We start from the raw sequence: 14,279 nt of genomic DNA on the forward strand, positions 1-14,279 counted from the left end.
CAGGTATGAGATATCTCAATTTGCACTGGGAAAACAACAAGCGAACCAGAGAGACATCAGCAGTTACTTCTGGTTCATGTGTATATATTCTGGAAATGTCTGGTGCAGATGTCACATCTGGTGTGCAGTGTGGAGCAGCAGGAAGGTGAGCTGGGTCCAGACTGGAGCAGAGCAACTAGCAGACAGCACACATGGTGTGCAACATGGGAACGTTGATCAAGGACTGGAGAGAGAGGACGGAACAGCAAAGGACAATCAGAGCTGGAGAACCAGAGCAGAGGAAACTAGCAATATCACACACGGTGTTCAGCATGGGAGCAATATAGCAGGGGGTGAGCAGGGACCAGAAAAAGAGGAGGATCAACAAACCAGAGGATCCACAGAGCTGCGGGTTACTACTGAGTGGGTGATCAGCAGAGCTGGGGGTTTCTTATGTGTGGGGGATCAGCAGAGCAGGGGGTTGCTACTGAGTGGGGCATTAGCAGATTTGGGGCTTCAACTGAACAGGGGATCTGCTAAATGAGGGTACTAATAAGCTGGGTATATGCTGAAAGAGGGTACCAATGATCTGGGTATCTGTTGAACAGGGTTACTAATGAGCTGGGGATCTGCTAAGTGGTGGTACTTGTGACAGGCATGGCGTCAGACCCCAGCCCTTCTCACCAAACTCGTGACCGAAGGACTAGCCAATCTAAAACCGTGCTGTCACATGCGTAACAATGCCACACTCAGCTGCACCCTGCACACTGATGCTCAAGCTAATTGGACCACGATCGACATACCAGCAGCCTGACTGTGATTGTTACTGGTTCAGGTTAATTACGCAATTAACCCTTCACACTGCCACCACCTCCTTTTTATACAGAGAAAGAGGAAACTCAGCAATACACTAGGATGATTGGTTAACCGTCAGTATCCCACTATCTCTACAGACCAGTTATACAGAGGGTTAAATACTCATAGTAGCGTTCTTCAGCGGTAGGGACTCGTAAGTTACATTCAGGAGCTATAGAAACAGTTCAACACTTTTAGAAAGTAAGATTTATTACTAAAATGTCAAAAGGGTGCAGTAGAAATATTTACATAAAGAAGATGTAACCAATATATATATAAATATAAATATACAGAGCACAACAGCACAGCAAACAGATAACAGAAAGAAGTTTAGGTAAATAAGTACTTGCCCAATAAATGCCTGGAGTTAAGCAGTGTCGAGTCTGATCAGCTAAAAAAGGGATTTCTGGTCTCGCATTGGGTTTCGTTGTTGCCGCGAGATTCTCCTTTGCTTTCTGTCCGATAGATGTTGTATCAAGACGGTCCTCACTTGTCTGACCCCTCACAGAAACTAACAGCTTCTTTTTCTACACAACATTAACTAGTATCTTCCCTACCTTATTTGGCAGAGGAATTGTTAGGCAGGGCTCAGCATCAAGTGCTGGTTGCATTGCATTCCTGAGGGAGGGGGGAATGAGGAGATACATGAAGCCTTCTTATGACAGGGAGATCCTGTGCCTGGCTCTTATATGCACGATCCTACACATCTTCCTCCCAAGTGACTGCATATTAGTTTAAGAGAAATACCACAATGCAGAAACCTGGAGCAAAATGGAGAACTGTGCCTCTCCCTGTGGGCATGATTGTGACTGTACTAGTGACCTGAGTTTCTGCTGGGTCCCATTAAAACAAATAGAAAATCAGCACACACACACTGGGCATCTCCCAAGCTTCATTAAAGCTTCACAAGCATTGCCAAAGCAACACTGAAGCATCACAGAAGCATCAAAAACATATCAAAAAACCATGCTGAAGTGGTACTGGCTTTAATGTACTGTATGTTAAAGCTGAAGCAAGTGTGAATGAGCCCTAATAGATCTACAATGATGTCAGGTAAAGCAACTAGACGAGTAAAAAAAAAGGTAGATCTTTTTTTTTTAATAAAATGTTGTTCTGTTTAACCCCTTATTAATCCTTAGTCTTATCAGCTCTAATTAGCTACTTAGTCTCACTCTCTCTTCAACTATTAGTTTCCTGCTAATGTTTTTGTTTCTATTTTATTAACTATTAATATTTAAACTTTTTTGTTTTTATTTTGTTTCTTAATATTTTTACACATTTAACATTTATTTGCACATTTCCCAACAAACCCAGAAAAAGGACATGGGGGAAGGGAAGGAAGGGGAGGAGAGAAAGAAAAGTGTCAGGGATCGCGGCGTCCTGTCGGCCGGCGCACGCGTACTGGCAACGGCTCACGCCGGGAAACAGGCACCAGGTCCCGGCGAGCCGCAGATGACAGGACGCCGCGCATGCACAGTAGGAGCCGCGGGCACGCCTCGGGTGGCCATTGACAGCCCGGGGGTGCGTCCTGGGCGGCCAATGACAGTGCAGGGCGCGATATTTAAAGATGCCCTGCACTGTTACTAATCGCCGCAAGGTCTATCTGAGTTCCTGAGTCCTGTACCTGAGTTATTGACCCTGATTGACCCTGACTACGCTGCCTTCTCCTGTATTTGACCCGGATTGTCCTGACTACTCTGCCTTCTCCCATCCTGACTCTCGGCTTGTTTGACCTATCTACAGACTGACTTATCCTGCTGACCCTGCGTGTGACCTGACGATTCCCCGCCTGCCGATTCTGTACCTCGCCTACCCCCACGGGACCACTACTCGTGATCCATCCTGCTAGGTCCTGCTGGCCTCCTCACATCTGGCTCTCCCGGTACCGATACATCCCCGGAGGTTCCCTCTGCCACTGGTGGGCCTGCTCAGAGGTCGTGACCTGGTCCTGGTCTGTTTCAAGTCCATCCCCACCATCAGGGGCCCTGGTGAAAGCACAGACCGGGACTTAGACTCCACGCTTTGGGTAGGTCTGTCAAGTGGGCAGCCAGAGGCACCACCTGGCGGATCATAACAAAAAGGAGTGAAAGGTGGAAGGGATGGGAGGGTGGAAGGGAGTAAAGGAGAGATGTAGAGGTAAAGATAAAGGAAAGGGAAGGAGGAAGTGGGGGAGGGGGAAGGAGACAAAACTTCTGATATAGAGTATAGCACAAAAAGGGCCACATCAAGACTAAAAAGATGGGTCAGCATCCGATTTCTCAGAGTCTATCCATGTGGACCATATCTTATCCAATTTTTGGGGCAGTTTCTGTTAATATAAGTAAGCTTATATAGTGGCAAAACCATATTAAGAGGAGTATTCCAAGAGATTACTGTGGATATATTAGTAGACAGAATGGAGGAGTATATCCCTACTGGCAGAGAAGGAAGCATAGCATTTAGACATGCAAAGAAACTAATAACCAAGGTGCTGGATCAGTAAGGTGTACCACAACAATTAAAACAACACTTTCTGGCTTACACAGAGGCTCTTGAGAATAGCACCAGGGGCAAGATGGATATCCACTAAGCAGCAACACAAAGTGGTGGACCACTGAGCCATATGATGATGTGCCAAGCTGCCGAGTTACCATACAATTGACAGCATGTGTGGAGTATCCTTCCAGCAAGCTGTGAGGACTGATGTCACTAGAGGGAATGGGGAGGGGGGCATGGAGTTTCAGGGCACCATCCCTTTGAGAAATACAGGTATGCAGCACCTCATAGAACTATTATTGCCAGCAAAAAGTAAAAAAACAAACAACATGAAAAAAGCATGAAAAAACTTAAAAGGCAAACAGCATGGAAAAAAAACACATTAAAGGGAAAGTAAATGTAACAACTTCAAAGAACTAATTAAAAAAAATAATAATTGGCTGATTGGTTTCTTTGAAGAGCTGGACCAGATGTTGCAATCCATTCTTTTTAAATCAACCCACTGTGCTTATTACCACATATTCCATGTGTTTTTTTTTTATCCTGCGAGTGTAATTTTAGCTTTCATTTTTAAATAAACCAAGCAGTTTACACTATGAAGCTCCCTTTTTGTGATTTACATGTTTGTTTGATACATGCTGAGGACTAGAGAGCTGGAAGCGATATCTGCATGCTAACCGGATGGCTGCACTAAAAAGCGCTTATTAATCTCCTTTTTATTAATGAGGTCTGTGTTACCAGGTGAGGCGACATCTTCACTGTGAGCAGTGCAGTCACTGTTGTCCAGGGTGTTTTGCACACATTTGTATACACAGAAAGACTGCTGAAGTCCACAGACTATTTGCCAGATAAAGATTGCATGAAGATTTTAATTGGACAGTATGTGGTACTTTCACTTAGTTACTAGTGATGGGCCAGACACCTCCCCTTTCCCCCCTTCAGTCGAACATTTAAACCTACCGAAAATTCGACTGCGAACTTTGAAGAGGGACAATTCACTAAGCGGCATCTTACCACATCTGAGTATGCAGTAGGACACCACACAGCTACTAAAATACCACATTAGTTATATTATTTTAAGTCATGTGGTATTTTAGTAGTGAAAACATTCTTTAATGTTTCAGTTGTCAGCTGGGTTCCCTGCTGAAACCCATGTCCTGATTGAGGTGAAAACTATAAACCAACTTTGTTAAAAAAGTCAGTTGCGGTTGCAACACCACCTTATCATGATGCAAAATCAGAAATGGTTCTCTGCAAGAAAGAACTGCCAGCTCCAACACCCTTCTCGCAGAAGTGATTGCCACTAGAAACAACACCTTAAGAGTCAACAGGACCAGTGGAATCTCTCCAATAGGTCCAAATGGTGTTTTTTTTTTCAAAACTTCCAGAAGCAAGTTCAGGTCCCAAGGACACAAAGGCAATCTGACAGCAGGGGCAATATACTTCACTCCTTGGAAAAGGTGTGGACCAAAGAGTGAGATGCAATGGGCCTCTGGAAAAAAATAGCTAATGCTGAAACCTGGCCGTTAATAATACCAACAGCCAAATTCTTCTGTAACCCTATTTGAATAAACAACAGAATCCTACCAATCATATACTTTCATGGGTGCCATTTGTGAACTGGATCTGGGTTTCAAGAGCCATGTTGTCAAATTTAGCAACTGTAAAGCTGGGTGCAAGATAGGACCTTAAGACAACAGGTCTGGCTGATACGGCAGGGACCACAGCCTGTCCACTGCCATCTTCACTATGTACATGTACCAGGCCCTCCTGGGCCAGGCTGGAGCAATCAGTATCACTAGAATAGACTCCTCCTGAATCCTGCATAAGAGAGCAGCAGCAGCACCAGCTGAATCGGAGGAAAGGCATGAATCAGTGAAAACTGGTTTCAAGTAATCAGTAAGGGTCACTTACCCTAGACACAAAAAGACCAACCTTGTTGTTGAACCTGGATGCCAACAAATCAGAAAACATAGGGGTTGCAAAGCCCATTCCCCTGGAATCAACTGCCGGCAACTGAGATAATCCACCTGCCAATTTTACACAGATGCAATGAACCCTGCTGACAAACTCGTAACGTATTTCTCTGCCAAGGTCAGAATGTAGTTCACCTCTTTCTGAGCATCATGACTCCTGGTACTGCCCTGGTGGCTGATGTATGCCACTGCTGTGGCATTGTCAGACTGAATCCTTACAGGCCAACCCTGAATCCTGGATGTCCAATACCTCAGAGCCAGCCTCACTGCTTGAAGTTCCAGGATATTGATGAGTAGAACCTTTTCCCATGGAAGCCATATTTTTTTAACTGTGGCCTCCTCCAGAACAGCCCCCCAACCTGAAAGGCTGGCATTGGTAGTTACCAACGTCCACACCACTGGCTGTAAGGATCTTCCTTTCTCCAAATAATGAGTCATCAACCACCAATTCAGGCTTTGCAGTATCTCTGGAGACAGAGATATGCAGTAATCCAGGGCCGGAAACTTCTTGTTCCAAACAGACAGAATGCACCTTTGCAGCGGTCTGGAGTGGAATTGGGGAGGGAATAGCCTCGAACAAGGATATCATCTTCCCTAGCAACCTCATACAGAGGCAAATTGAAGGATAACTCTGGCCTTTAAACTGCAAACTTAATTCCTCAGGGTGCAACGTTTCCCTGGAGGCAGAACTACCTTTGCCTGAACAGTGTCAAGGACCGTTCCCAAATACTCTAGGCTCTGCCCTGGTTCCAGGCCAACTTCTTGAATTTGAGCACCCAGCCCAGCTGTTCAAGGATCTACATTGTAAGGACTACACCCTGCTTCAGATCTGGCACCGACCGACTTTTGAGCAAGAGATCACCTAGATAACCTGTGACTGATACTTCCCGAGTTCTGAGTAGCCCCAGCACGAGTCAGCCCAAACGGTAGTGCTATGAACTGGGAATGCTGAGCCCATACTGTAAACTTCAAAAATCTTTGGTGAGGAATGGATATGTAGGTACATTTACTGTAGGTATGGTCATTGATGCCTATGGACACTAAAAAATCTCCTTGTAGGGAGGCCAATACTGGCCGAACAGATTCCATACAAAAAGATTGGACATTTAGAAACTGAATTAGCCCCTGGAGGTCCAAAATGGGCCTTACATCCCTATTTGGTTTTGGGACTGTAAACAGGTTTGAATAACACCCCTGAGACCTGTCATCCACTGGAACCTCTCACCCTGAGACAATAGGCAATCGCATGCCTGAAATAAAGCTCTTCTTTTCTCTGGATTTATAGGTACAATTGATTTTAGAAACCGAGCAGGGGGAAAGACCAGAAATTCTAGTCTGTACCCCAGAGAAATTGTGGAAACCCATTTGTCTTGGATCAGAGCCCTCCATGCAGCCACAAAATTCAAAAGCCTTCCCCCCACCCGGACAATTGGGGGCACCCCTTCATAAGGAGTTAGAATTTGGATCGGTCTTGGATGACTTTTGCACCCAGGGCCTCCTTGGGTTTTGATTCTGAGATCTACCTCTGGAGGCTGGGACCTATGTGTGGCAAAATGACCTCCTGGTAGATGAGGGCCCAGCGACCGAAGCCCCTGACACCTTAAAAGAAGGGACTTCAGATTTCCTCTTAAAGGGTAGAAATGAACTCTTTCCCCCTGAAATATTTTGGATATAGTTGTCCAAACCTTCCCCAAACAGCTGTTCCCCTTGAAAGGGAGAACCTGCCAACAATTGTTTGCATGGTAGTTCTGCGGACCAACTCTTCAGCCACAAAACTCTGTACATGTGCACTGATAAGAGGGCCAAGCAAGAAATATGCAAAACATAAAGCATGCGGAACATCCTCCAAATCTTCGGCCAAACACTCCCCCTGCACCGATGGTAAGAAAGACTCTGGCAAATGCCAATAGCTGCCACTACTGGCTGTGCGGCAGAACCTGCCAGGTAGAAGGAGACCTTAAGGAGAGATTCCAGCTTATTTTTTGCTGAATCCTTGAAAACTTGGACATTATCCACAGGACATGTTAAAGATTTATTCAGGGATGAAACAGCTGCATCCACTACAGGCAAACCCCATTTCTTAACAAACTTTTCTACCATGGGGTACAAGAAAGAAAACCTCTTTGGTGGAACAAAACTGTCTGGGTGATCCCAGCCAGCATACATAATTTGCTCCAGAAGAGGATAGACTGGAAAGTCCTGAGTACTTTGTTTAGGCTTCAAAGAGCCCAGAGAAGAATAAGTAACCTCAGAGGTTTCTATCGGAGGTAGCCTGAATTCAGATTGCACCATATCAGTGAGATCCTGGACTAAGAATTTCTCTGAGACTGGGAGTCAGAGACTACCTGCTTTCTGGACCTTCAGGTTTGCTCCAAGAGCACAGCAACACTTTCAGTGACCATCCACCTTACAACAGTGGTGTATTTTGGTTTTGTGCTGCCCTAGACAAGACTAAAATCAGGTACCCCCCATCTAAATTTTTTCCACCCCTTCCTGTTTAAGATCTGCCCCTTCATCTGTAAACTACACCCCTTCCTCTTTAGGCTCGACCTCTTATCCTCTGTACATTAAAAGTGGATAACTAGTGCATATATTTTGCCCCATCATTGGTATAAGTGAGAGGAATAGTGCCCCATCATTGGTGTCAGTGGGAGGAATAGTGCCCCACCCTTGATGTTAGTGTGGGAGTAATAGTGTCCCATCATTAGTGTCAGTGTGGGAGGAATAGTGCCCCATCATTAGTGTCAGTGTGGGAGGAATAGTGCCCAATCATTGGTGTCAGTGGGAGGAAAAGTGCCCCATCATTGGTATCAGTAGGAGGAATATAGCCCCATAATTGGTGTCAGATGGAGGAATAGTGCCTCATTATTGGTGTTATTGGGATGAATATAGCCCCATCATTGGTGTCACTGGGAGTAATAATGTCCCATTATTGGTGTCAGTGACTATTCCTCCCACACTGACACCAATGATGCTTACATTGCTGACCCCTCCTGCAGGCTGGACTCCCTCCCTCTCCCATCCACAGCCAGCATACCTGCAGCAGCACCCTCTGCTCTCCCCAGATCCTGGCCACATGGCACAGACACTTATCGATCAGCTGTCTTCCTTGTCCGGCTGCTCTCCTCCTCTTCACCGGCTCTGGTTGCTCCCTGACACCAATCATCTTGCTCATGCTGCCGCTCTGCTCCTCCTCTCTGCCTGTGTGCTTTCCCTGGCCTACAGATTCATCGGCCAATCACTGGTGAGGAGGCGGAGTTTGTAGAGGGAGGCACAGGCTGCCATAGGCCGCCCAGTGATCCCTGGGGTGTGACTAAATAAGAGAGGGGCAGCATGTCACCCAGGAGAAGGAAAATTCCTGCCAACATTATTATACAGGATTTATTGTACAGGATTTATATAGAGCCAACAGTTTGCTCAGCGTTTTACAATATAGCATTGCGGCATCTGTGATCCATCATCCCCCTGGGAAATGAGTAGGACACCAGATACCCTCTCTACCCCTCCTCCAGCAGTGCCTTCAGATCAAATTGGGACACATGTTAGCTACATAACAGCCCCTGTCATAAGTGTCACTTCTGTGGGAAGGGGGGGCCCTAGGCAGATGCCTTGTTTGCCTCACGGCAAATACACCCCTGCCTTACAGACACTGGTGAAAAAACTGAAGTACTTCCTGTGTAGGAGGGTTTATTAGGGAGGACCTCCTCTCTGATTGGTTGGCCAGTGTCCATTCACCTATAGATGGCCTAAAACCCACATAGTCATGAATAGCCTGCTCTGTGTCTCATGATGTACTCCAAGAAATTGATTTTACAGGTAAGTATGTAGAAAAAATCCAGTTTTCTATGAAGTTCCATTTATAGATGTACTCACATGTTTTTTTTTTATTTATTTAATTTTATATTCCTTAGTGTATATAATACATCTCATTGCCTTATTTTTTTTTTTAAATGCCACTTGTTTTTCTTTATGCTGGTTGTTTTTAGTTTATGTTGGTTCAGTAGTTCCATGGATGCTGCTGTGAACACTTTTTTCATCAGTCATTAGTTCTCTTTAGTTGTCACATTTCCTTTTAACCCCCTGACGTCGACATCACACAAATATGAGGCCTCATGGAACTGGGCTTTTTTCCGTGGGGCCGCATATTTGCGTACCTATCTTTGTGCTGGGAGCACGCCGCTCCCAGCACAGAGACTGTGGTATCACTGAGATACCCGATTCCGGGTCACATGATCACTGTGATAGTCTCTGAATGGCTATCACAGTGATCAGTCACTGTACAGCCCGGCCCCCTTGCTTTTTTTCTCTCTATGAATGGAGAAGAGAGATACATTGTATCTCTCTAACTCCTGGCATAGAGAGAAAAAAAAAAAGTTTGTAAAAAAAAAAAAAGATAAATAAATAAATATAAAAAAAATAAAAGAAAAATACCTAGATCAAGGTTTGATCTAGTTCAGTGCCAGGGTTAGTGTTTGGGTCAAGGTCAGGGTCAAGGGCATTTAAAAAAAAAAATGGTGTCAGTTAGTGTTAATGTCAGTGTCAGTGTGTTTTAGGTAAAAAAAAGACAAAAACAAAATGCGCACTATTGTTTCTGGGCTGTACTACGGGTACAAACAACAAATAACATACACATATATGGTATCGCTGCGATCGCCAAGAGCTAGAAAATTTATTTTGGGTTGTTCTTTGGTTGTAGGTTAGGGTCGTAACAAGAAACACACAGCTTTAATTAAAAAAATGATTTTTTTTTTACTATTTTGGGCCAGTTTTCCTTTGTTAATAAAAAAAAATCAGGAGCTATCCATTACCATTTACCACCAAATGAAAGCCCAATTTGTCCTGAAAAAAATCAAGGTATAATCCACCTGGATGTACAAAGTAGTTGTGGTGGTATGTACAGTTTTACTAACACATGTCAATGTTACAGAATTGTGCTTAGGCATTTAGATTTGTTTTACCCTTAGGTGTGAAGGGGTTAATAGGGTTCTCTCATTCTGTATGCCTTTTTAGTGTTTCTTTCATGCTGTTTGTGTTTTTATTTTTTCTGGAAATAGTAGTTCCATGATGTGCTGCATACAAGTGTTTCTCATAAATGTAACCCCTTCACACCAACAGTACACAAATTAGTGACCCCACTGGGCTGGGCTTTTTTCCGTGGGGGTGCTAATTTGCATACCTGCCCCACGACACACTCCCAGCACATAGACTGGGGTCTCACTGAAAGCCCCGGGTCCTGTTCTAACAATCAGGAGTTGGAACTCCCAAGTCTGAGTCACCTGTTTGCTATGATAGCCTCTGATTGGAAGCCTGTCCCTGTATTTTCTCTCTGAATGGAGTAGAGAGATACATTGTATCTCTTTGTCCTTTCAGAGAAAAAAAAAGTGTGTGTAAAAAAACATAATAAAAGAATAAAATTAAAAAAATTTAAATTAAAAAACCCTGGATCAAGGTTTGATCTAGATCAGTGCCAGGGTTAGTGTTTGGGTCGAGGTCAGGGTCAAATGTCAATGTCAGGGTCAAAGGTCATGGTCAAGGGTCAGGGTACGTTTTTTTTTTGGCCAGGATTTTATTTAATTTTTAAATTAGTATCAGTGTCAGTTAGTGACAGGATAAAAAAAAATGTGTTCCTATTGTTTCTGGGTTGTACTACGGGTACAAACAACTAATATACACATATGTGGTATCTCTGTAATCATTAGGAGCAGGATAAATTATTTTGGGTTGATCTTTGGTGATAGGTTATGGTAGTAGCAAGAAATATACAGCTAAATTAAAAAAAAAATTTTTTTCTTTCTATTTTGGGCCAGTTTTCCTCTGATAATAAAAAAAAAGGACATATCCATTAGCATATTCCACCAAATGAAAGCTCAATTTTTTTCTAAAAAAAAAAGGTATAATCCACCTGGATGCACAAAGTAGTTGTGATGATATGATGATGAGTACAGTATCTTGGTGCCGCTAAAAATCTGGGTTATCAATATAGATTCACCTCACCGGCATGTATAGGTGTCTGCATCAAAGTCCAGTAGCTTGTGGTTAGGAAGGGAAGAAAGGACACCATTCTGACTGCCCATGTAATCCTGTGTATAGAGGATGGCCTCTGATGCATTTCACCCTGCCCACCGGTGGCTTGATCACTGAGGAGTGGGTGGGGTGAAACACATCAGAGGGCATGGCCAGCATAATCCTCTATACACAGGATTACACGGGTGGTCAGAGCAGTGTCCTTTCTTCCCTTCCAAGTTGTGATGATATGTTCTGTTTTGCTAACACATGTCAAAGTTGAAAGATTGTGCTTAGGTATTAAGATTTGTTTTACCCTTAGGTGCAAAGGGGTTAATGATCTCCTGCAGCTGTCACATCCTCCCCATCCACTGGCTTTAAAGCCAGTGTTTTAGCTTTAGATTTAGGTGCCCTGAAACACATACGCTGACCCACTCTCTTGTGCTATTGGTCCTCACAGCTTTCCAGAAGGGTACTCCACACACACTGTCAACTGTATGGTCACTCAGCGGCTTGGCACATCAGCAAACTAGCAAATTCCCTGTTTTCTCTCCGTGCTCAAAAATCTCAAAAAGTGAAAAGTCTTAAGTTTGGCCTTAGTCAAGTCAGCCCCCATCTCTATTGGCTCACATAATAAAATTATGCTTTTCAGTGGTTAGGCCTTACGCATAGTAGGACCCCGATAAACAAAATTGAGTCAAATTGTGTCTCTAATATGCGGACTAACAAATGGGATAGGGGAAACCTGTGCTAGATATTGGCATTTGCTATCTGAGGACCCATTAGTTGGAAAACTGGTTTCCAACAAACCCAAATTTACACATCATAAGGCCTTATCCCTAAGGGATCTTTTGGTCCACAGTGATATTGCATGGAAACCTCCCAGAGTAGATTTGGTTAGATGTTGGCGGTGTGATTATTTAAAATACATGGTGGAGAGTGAAAGCCGTGTCTTGCCCACTGGTAGGACCCTCGGGTGCAAACAAAAGGTCATATGTAATACCACCGGTGTGATGTATGTTATTACCTGTGCCTGTGGGTCCTTCTATGTTGGCAAGACTTGCAGGTCAATTACCAAGCAGTTTCAGGATCACATTTATGATATAGATACCTACCATCTTAGAGCTCCTATAGCACACCATGTATGTCTAGAACATGATCGGGATCCATCTTGTCTTAAATGTTGAGTTGTCGAGGTTGTCCTCCATAGTAGTCGGGAAGGTGACTTTGATAAAGTACTTTTATAGCATGAAACCTGGTGGATTTGGGAGTTGGATGCGACCAAACAACCTGGCCTCAATGATTACATTCGCTTTTCTCCTTTTTTGCTGTAAATATTTTTTTGTTCCCTTGCTGTTGCTGAGGCAAGCCATAGATTGAAGTCACAATTACGCTGTAAATTTCTATAATACAAGTGAAAGATACAAGTATTTTCCGACAGATATTTTTATCACTATATTATACTGTATATATGTTGTGTACTTTGGGGTGGGAGGAACCTTGGATCTGGACAAGGAGGGGCTGGAAGGTTTTGATGTAGATGAGATGGGGAAGACATATATTCCTTTATACATTTGTGTTCACATGCTAGCTTATTGACTGATTAATGCATATTCTCATTACATATATATTTTTTGTATGATTTTGTCCCCAGTTGGGGAGACATCTTGTGACCCAATCTGTGTACTGCACAAGTTCACGAGGGTGGTGCTTCTGAGTCTTGGGCTTTGGAGACATTTTATGCCCGGGCATTGTAGTTATGCATCGTCTCCATTGGATGGCCATCCAGTGATATTTATCATTTTGGGTTTGTATGTGTGGCTCTTTACCCATCTCTGTGCGCTGTCCTTTACCTTATTTCTGCTTCCTTTTCCTGGGTTTCCTCTTTTAAAGATGGCAGTGACACGGTGAAGTCATGACATCATGTGTGATGTCATGTGTGATGTCATGTGCGTGCATCGTGATGTCATGACACACTGCTCATGCATGGTCAGCTTTTGGCGGCCATCTTAAAGACCTTTTATAGGGAAGTTTGTTAGCTTGTTTGTTGCAGGCCTCTGATGCAGCCGGGTGGGTCTGGTGAAACCGGTCATGCGGATCAATAGCCATGCCAGGACCAGTGTTGGACAATCCAATCATACTGTGAAAGAGGAACAACTTATTAACTGTTTTGAATCAATAATGTAATAAGGCAACCACCATTGAGCTGAAATCTCATTGCAAGCTTCTGTTATGAGGATTTTGCTTGGGAGATGCACATGGCATATGTACTGGCAAACTAAGTTTGAATTCTTATGGAATACCATGTTGAATTTTTGCAATACGTTTTGGATCCACAGTCTATCACATGTGTTAGCCAACCTAACATGGGCTTGTGCGGAGGTTTCTATAAGGGCAGCCTATTGTGCAAGGGAGGTTGATGGACAGTTGGAGTTGACCTATATCAATATACATCTTTAAAAAAAATCTTTACAAAAATTCTGTTGCCTCCTCTGGGCCACATCCTGTTGTCCCTACTGCAGGGATGTCTGTGATCACAATACTGTATATGCTCCTGACTCCATCTATACAATTACAATTGCTGTGATTCTAAGTACAAGAAATGGAGTCAGTTTGGCTTTTTAGCTTATAATATATTGTCAACTTTTCATCAATATTCACTCCATTCACATATTTTTGGTTGACAACATTAAGGATGGATTATGTGAACAATTGTCCAGCATGCTGTCAATTTAACTTGTGGCCACTTCTTCTATTTTCTATTTTCTGTTTTCTTTAAACTATCCTTTTTCTCTCTGAAAGCTCTCAGTGTTGATTGATAATTAAAAGTAAATACATACTTACCAGATATGTAGATAGGATTTGAGGATATGTCACTGGTCCTCAGGCATGTCTTTATGTATTTTAATGGGTACATGTTTGTGTTTAGTGTGCTTTATTTTTTAATCAATAAACAGAAACTGTATGTCCAAATTATCTGTTGGTACTAGT

Source organism: Staurois parvus, unplaced genomic scaffold, assembly GCF_062004578.1.
Source record: "Staurois parvus isolate SC_StPar_1 unplaced genomic scaffold, SC_StPar_1.0 ptg000318l, whole genome shotgun sequence".
Classification (NCBI taxonomy): Eukaryota; Metazoa; Chordata; class Amphibia; order Anura; family Ranidae; genus Staurois; species Staurois parvus.